Source organism: Phascolarctos cinereus, unplaced genomic scaffold (assembly GCF_003287225.1).
Source record: "Phascolarctos cinereus isolate Bilbo 61053 unplaced genomic scaffold, phaCin_HiC Scaffold_2;HRSCAF=192, whole genome shotgun sequence".
Lineage (NCBI taxonomy): Eukaryota > Metazoa > Chordata > Mammalia > Diprotodontia > Phascolarctidae > Phascolarctos > Phascolarctos cinereus.
The window spans coordinates 325,658,702-325,664,701 of NW_027555625.1; positions in this window are offsets into that span (position 1 = coordinate 325,658,702).

The following is a 6,000-nucleotide window of genomic DNA, read 5'->3' on the forward strand; positions in this document are numbered from 1 at the left end:
CGAGTCTGAAGCACAAAAGAATGAATGGAGCCTTTGGGTTAGGATTTTTAAAACTGTGCCATTCCCTTGGGGAAAATGGATTGCATAGCCCTTGCAATTCAGGTGACTCAAAAGCTGGCAATAACAAGTCACTGGAGAACCAGCAGATGGCAGCACAGAAGAGAAAGAAGCTCATCAAATGAAACTGGCAGCTCAGTTCATCTGAGTAAGCAGCCCAACAGATGACATCAGCAGCTCTATGGAGAAGATGAGAGGCTACCCCAAGAACAGCAGTATGTGGATAAATGTTTAATAGACATTCCAAGTTTAACATTTTATTAACTTTTTTTTTAAGCTAGGCAGTGGGGTTAAGTGCCTTGCCCAGGGTCACACAGCTAGTAAGTTATGTGTTTGAGACAGGATTTGAACTCAGGTCCTCCTGAATCCAGGGCCAGTGCTCTATCCACTTCACCACCTTAGCTGCCCCCTTTTTATGAACATTGTCTTCATCACTTTCTTGTCTTGACAATTAAAAAAAAAACCAAACAATAAATCAAGACCTGTTTTCTAATATTTGCCAATTTCCAAAGTGTAAACATTCACGCTGAAAATTTAATTCTGAGCAGTTACAAGCTGGGTCTAGAACACTCTTGCACCAAGAATATGAGTTGCCCTGGCTATCGTTGTATCCTATGAGTATTCTTTCTCCCATGGTGGCTTTAGAATGGGTGAGAAAGTAATCCTGTTGGAGGGGGAGGGCAGGGAGGGATATTTCATTCCATATTAACTTGCTATTCTATTTAACTAAATGTATTTTATTTTGAATTAATAATGGATCCTCCAATTTGGTCTCATAACAAAAATAGTAGAGGCTTGTGAACTATAGTTTTGAATAGATGTTGACCCAAATTGTGTCTTGATCCTGGGTGGAGTGGTTTTTTTATGGGTATCTGTCTAGGCTCTATAGTTGTCCTAAAAGTCTTTGAGAATTTTAAATTTTAATGAGTTGAACAGCTTAAAGCTGCACTGAGACTTTTTAAATACTCCAGATATCTAAGAGTTATGATGCCAATTAATATGGGCAGTATGATTTCCCTAGGTTAATCTATCAGGGTATCAAAAGCAGGGTCGATGAAAAGGAAAACTCAAAAAATTTGTTTTATTCCCTCACCTCCTTTCAAACTCCCTTCAAGGAAGCCTTCATTGATCAACTGTTGTTGTCCGTCCCTTGTTTTTGAAGAGGACCAATGATGTCATAGGGTGACATCTTGACTTGTATGTGAATTAGATTTAAGCGAGGCAAAGTTAAACAAAGTCATCAGCCTCAGTTTCTCTTTCAGAGTTATCTAAGTCCAGTGGCAAGACAAAAGTCAAGATGTCTGTGATGGTTCAGGATGCAGTAGATGAACCTTGCCATCTTCCATGTCTGAGCAAATTCTAAGCACTCTACAGCACCTGCCTCAGGTGCCTTCATGGCCTTTGGAACAAATTGTTCTCATCCGCCCATTCCACCTAGAGAAGTCTTCTTATGCTTGGGGTAGACGTTCTCCTCACTTACCAACAAGTTTAAGACATATCAGTTACCCTCAACCTGGTTTAGTGCTCCAGCTTCTTGGTGCCACACATGAGACCTGGGTGAAAAAGTTGGATGAGCAACCCTGAAAAAGGCTTGTCAAGCCCCAACGTCAGAGGTGCTAGTTCTCCCTGAACACCCCATATATCTCCTCACAGTATGTTTGGGTCAAATCCAGGACAGGAAGCTGAGATGAGGGAATAGCAGAAAACAGCTCTCAAACTAGGTATTAAAATGGAAAGATAAACATTTTTCCGCATAAAGAAAATAACATCTATTGATCTCAAAAAAGAAATAAAGAATTTATTTGATTGACTGTACTCATCTGCCCAAGACCTCTTAGCCCTTACTGACTTCAGACTGGCTTCTCTTCCTAGTTTATGTCTTACAAGTTTTCTTCCATTCATTCTTCATTTGTTTATTTGTTAATTTGTTAATTTATTCACCCAGACATTCATTCATTCATCCATTCACTTGTTTATTCATCTGACAAACATTTATCAAGAACAAAATACTATGCTAGATACTGGACAAAACACAAAGTCTAAAAAAGACACAGTCCCTGCCTCTGTGAAGTTTTATGGTCTATTAAGGGGCATTAGATGAAAACAGATAATCATAATATATAATATTTTAAGAGAGGTACAAAAAAAGTACTATGAGAGTTCCAAAGAGGGAGACCATTAATAACCAAGAGGATCAGAGAAAGCTTCCTAGAGAGAGTGCCGCTGGGGAAAGGCTTTAAAGAATGTTTAGAGATTTAGCAGAGTGTGACCCCTGGGATCCAGTGGTGATCCACTTTGACTTCTGCTTTCTTGATTACCCAGAATTCCACTCATCTAGGTCTCAATTGCCCAGAACCCAACTCAGTAAGTCCTTAATTACCTGGAATCCTTCCTTTGTCTTCAGTTTTAAAGAGAAAGAAGCAGATGAGAGGAGAACAGGTTGAGATCAAGGATTTTGTTAACTCCAACTCACAGGTTTGGGTCTCCTTTCACCCATTTCTCCAAACCATCTCCATTCCCAGCCTAGGTAGGCAGAATTCACATTTAGCAGAAGATCCTATGACCAGATCCTTCTGTGGTAGGAAAATGGCATCAAACATTTTAGGAAGACTTTCAACAAAGAACAAAAGAGGTGTGTAGTTACCACTCATTTGCTCAGAAAATGTCATTCACTGTGAACCCCACCCCCCTCAACTCCCTGAGCATCTCTAACCAGTCTCCCAGTCCTGTCTCTCTACCTTCAGATCTATCCTAACTACTGAAAACCCCTTCGTTCTCTTCCCCACTCGGGCTAATCCTTAATTATGGAATCCTAGGTGTCACTAACTCCCCTGGTGACCTCCTGCAAGTCCCTTGCCCCTCTGTAACCATCTATAAAACAAGATATTTGGACTTTATAGGCTCTAAGGTTTTTCAGTTCTGACATACGATGTTGTTAGAGTCTTTCCTGCTCCAAAATTCTTCAAGTTATCCATAATCCTTTCCTTTCCCTCAAACAACATATCCCATCAGTTGTCAAGTCTTGCTAATTCTACCTCTACAATATCCCATAGCTTTCCCCTTCTCTGCACTTATACAACTTCTACCCTAACTTGAGCCCTCATCACCCCTCACTAGGATTATTGCAAGAGCCTACAAATTGGTCTCCTTGCTTCCAGCCTCTCTCTTCTCTAATCCTTCCACAACTGCCAATTTGATATTGCTAAAGCACAGATCTGACCATGTTACCTTCCTACTCCAAAAATTTTCAATGGCTCCCTATTGCTTCTAAGGGGGGAAAAAAAAAAAAAATATATATATATATATATATATATATATATATATTATATATATATATATATATATATATATATATATATATTCTGCCTAATATTTAATATACAATGTAGCTCCCACTTACCTTTCCAATTCTATTTGACACTATTCTGCTCACACAGCCTTCATTCCAGTCCCACTGGCCAACTAGCTGTTATCCGTATATGACATTCCATCTCCCAAGTGGTCCCCATGTCTTCTTCAAAGAATCCCTAGCTTCCTTCACAGCATAGCCCAGGTGGCATCTCCTTCATGAAGCCATTCCCAATTCACCAGCTCTTAGTACTCTCTCCCTCCTGAAACTGCTTTCTAGAATCTCTATATTTATTTTCTTGTATACATGTTGTATACATGTTCCTGGTAGAATGAGAGCTTCTTGAGGGCAGGACTGCTTTATCTTTTTTGTTGTATTCCCAGTGCCTAGCAGAGTCCCTTATACTTTGTAGACGTTTAATGTTTGTTGACTTAAATTGAAGGGCTCTTCTGGTGCTGACATTCTGTCCCAGTTGCTACATTTTGTGTTCTAAGGTCTCTTCCGGCTGAGATATTCTGTGAGTCTGGATTTTAGATCCAGGAGAGTCTTCAAGGATTCCCCCGACCCATCCACAAACACACATGAATGCACTTTGCTCCCCACCCTTAGTCTCTGTGGCCCCAAGGAAATACTCCTGGATGTGATTGTTACTATTTGCTGCCTATTTCATCCTCACCCAATATCTATTTCTGGGTCCTGACCTCAGTCTCAGGCCTCAGATCCTGAGAACATTTCTAGCCTCCTGCCTCATCTACCATACCTCTGTCCCATGAGCCCACCTCACAAACTTCCATCCAGAGTCCCTGGCAGATTAAAACAAGCAAAGCTGTTCTCTGGAATCCCTTTAAACCCAGGTGTTTGGCTGAGGCTACTCAAATCCATTGCATCTCAGGTATGGGTCGCTGGTTAAGTGGATCCTTTACTATTCAATGGTACATCTGGCTTGAGGTCAGACAGAGCATTAGTTATTCCACTAATCTGACAATCAGATAGACACCTGGACAGTTGGTCAGACAAACCTTCTGTCATACAGATGGTTAAACAGAGAGTTGAACAGAAAGTCAGACAGCTGGATCATCTGTTAGAGGGATGGATAGACAGTCTCAGGTGGTTAGCTGGACAGTGAGAGGTCAGACCCTTAGTCAGATGGATCAGTCATATGGCTCAACATTCAGTCAGACCATGAGTTAGACCAACAGTCAGTCAGATGGTCAGATGAGCAACCATACCATCATCAGTCAGAAAGGCTGTCCTTTCCTGTTCGTTGGACAGCCAGCCAGCTCTAGACTGACTATCAGCTCAGTTGGGCAGCAGCAGAATTGTTGGCTAAGCTGCAGACTGGGCTGGGTACTGTGTGTCTGGAGCATGTGACAGGCAGAGGGTTTCTAGCAACTGGGAGAGGAGCCCAGAGTCCCACTGAGGCTGAAGCTCACTCATACATCTATCAGCAAGCCAAAGGAAGGAAAGGTCCTCTGTTTGTCCTCCGGTGTCAAACTTTGTTGCTAAAAGCAGAAAGAGCAAGGCTGAGAGGTCCCTGGTCAGAGGATTATCACCCTAGTCCCATCCCCCTCCTCATCTCAGAGCAGCCACAGCACAGGGTGGTCTCCATGGCAGCAGTAAGAAGGCCAGCTGGTGGGAATGACAGGCTGAGGATTGGGGAGGTAGCAGGGGGAGGGGAGCCAAGACTGACCCAGGATGGGACTTATCTAACCTTCTTTACCAGGGAGAGGAGGATTGGAATTGTGGGGGATTAAGAGAGTATATGTCAGTACCTGGGGTAGACTCTTTGCTCTTCCTGACATCTAATACTAATTATGGCTTCTTCTTCCCTGCCCTCCTTTCAGTTGCCTTATGGGGAGAAAACAGGGTAAGGGAAGGTCCCAAGAAATAGGCCCAGGACACCTCAGAGTAAGCCCTCTCCTGTAGAAATGGGAGCTCAGGGCCCAGGGTTCACTATCTGATGAAGGATGAAGGAGGCCGATGGGGCCCAAAGGCCGAACTTTTCCTTAACCACCCTTGCTAAACAACCTCTCCTCCACAATATGCAAATATCTACTATCCAGATCCCCAGGGCTTACCCATAGACTCCTCCCCCCACTCTAAGACTTTCTCCTTCCTTCCTTCCTTCCTTCCTTCTTCTTCCTTCCTTCCTTCCTTCCTTCCTTCCTCAATGAATTCAATGCCTGGCTCACAGTCTTTTTCTCCTCCCCAATTCCAACACTTTCACTAGGGGACTTTAACATACATAGTGCTATGTTCTCACTTTCCATTTCCACAGTTCCCATGATGAGTTTCTCCATTCTACCTCAGCTATACACAGATAGCTCCTTTGTTTTGGGTTTGTTTTTTTTTTTTTGGCTAGGCAACAGGGTAAGTGACTTGCCCAGGGTCACACAGCTAGTAAGTGTCTGAGGCCGGATTTGAACTCAGGTCCTCCTGAATCCAGGGCCAGTGCTCTATCCACTGTGCCACCTAGCTGCCCCCCCAGATGGCTCCTTTGACCCATAACCTTGACCTTGCTATCATTCATAAATGTTCTTTACCCATGTGCATGAACTCCAAATTTATCTTATAATTTTTTTCATTCCATTTTC